Source organism: Musca vetustissima, unplaced genomic scaffold (assembly GCF_032173495.1).
Source record: "Musca vetustissima isolate MV318-11 ecotype Yass unplaced genomic scaffold, APGP_CSIRO_Mvet_v1 utg15657, whole genome shotgun sequence".
NCBI lineage: Eukaryota > Metazoa > Arthropoda > Insecta > Diptera > Muscidae > Musca > Musca vetustissima.
In genome coordinates, this window is record NW_026883503.1 from 16,185 (window position 1) to 18,207 (window position 2,023).

The following is a 2,023-nucleotide window of genomic DNA, read 5'->3' on the forward strand; positions in this document are numbered from 1 at the left end:
ATAGACAAACAACTTTATTTTTTTCTGTTTTTCTGATTGCTCTATACCCCGAACACCTCGAAATTTTACACCAGGAATGGAATGTGGCCAACTGTTTTGATGAAGGTCAATCAATACGAAACCACACAAACTTAAAAGTAACCAAATTTTTATTTATTGCATAAATTTTAAACTTCGAAAAACAAGATTTGGAAAATATGCCAGTTTTAGAAAGTGGAGCTGTTGAGTTGTAATCGGGTAAGATGGTGCATATATCGCGACATATTTCCCAACCTCTGAATATACAACGGTTATCTTATAATCGGTTCCGTCAACTAAACTGCTCACTGATTTATACATAGGCTTTGTAACTGCAAATTGCTGCCAGGAAAAAATAAATGGTTTGGAAAATTGTGCTAGGACCGAAAATTACGGCTACTCGTAGCAGTTGTTTACCTACCAACGCACAGTGGTCGAAATCACTGATTTAGCGGCGCTAAATTAATAACTTCTAAACCAATTGAGATATGTTGCTGATTTTGTGCACAAAATCAGATAATACCTGTGGGAACTAGCCGCATATGGGCTAGGTCGAATTTTGTTTTTCTATAGCTCTAATATAACGGTACCCCCGATTGCTGGAGCTGTGTTTTGATTTGATGTTATCAAACCTTTATGCCAAAAATTATTATTTGTAAAATTTTTCGGCTAGCCCCATTTAAAAGTACCCCCAATTTCGGTACCTTAAATATTTTAAATACGTTTTTTGATCAAATCGGCTCTAATTGGGTCTGTTTGGTTCTAATTGGGTACCAAGTCGTACTGCTTAAAATTATAAATAATGGTCCAAATTTTAGAATAGCTCCCAAATTCAGCTCTATCCGCTCACTCAAAGTACTAAATAGTACAGAATAAAGTACTATTTAATAATTTTCGTACACTTAAGTATACATTTTCTAAAACTACCTACATATCTCAATCTTACACTCCAACGATAATGTTAATTTAAAATTTCAGGGTTCCAGCTCCATTCGTTGCTTTAAGTTGTGCCAAATTTAGTACCGTTAAGTACACATGAGGACACACTTTCAAAACCACCTCCTTATATCGACCCTTATTAACCATAATTCACATTCCAAATTTCCGTTTACATGTTACGAAATTTTAAAAATGTTAGTACATTTTTGTATTTTACGGACTCCATATTTAAGAGTTCTTTCTCTAACAGATCGTCACCCATTTTTCGGGGGCCCTGTGTAAAGGTACCCCCAAACTTTCCGTTTTTTTATAGGTTTTCCACACAATGGTTATGATTTATGAGATTACTATGAAATCTCTGTACTGACAATGATCAATATCTGTTAACTTTTCGGACTAGTCCTCATAAAATGGTACTCCAAAATTTGCGGATCTTGAAAATTTTAAACAAGTTGTTCGATATAACTGCATTCCACCATAGAATAGGGGATATTCTAAACTCGAAATTGTCTGCTTATATCCTGCAGAGTGTGATATTCTAAGACGATTTAAACATGACCATCCGAATGTACATATTTTGGCATGATACTAACTTTATATGGTATCGAGCTACAAAACAGGTTCGAAAATGGTCTATAACGGTCCACATTTAGGCATAGCCCGCATATAATGATTCATCCCAATTTTCGTTATTTTATCCTGATACAAAAATAAAGGGTTCAGTTCGAAAATGAGTTTTATGGACTCACATTTAGGCATCGCACCCATATGGTGATACCTTCCGATTTTCTATATTTCTTTATTCAGCATGCGTCAGTTCTTATACCCTTCACCACACTGTGGTACAGGGTATTATGTCTTTGTGCATATGTTTGTAACAGGCAAAAATAATCGAGATAGACTCATGGTTCCTTTTCAGAATATGTATAGAATAACTTCTTAAGTCGATTTATGCATGTCCGTCCGTTCGTCCGTCTGTTGATGTTAAATTGTAAACAAAGTACAGGTCGCATTTATAATCCGATTTGGATGAAATTTGTCACAAGGCCCATGGACGAACCCTATT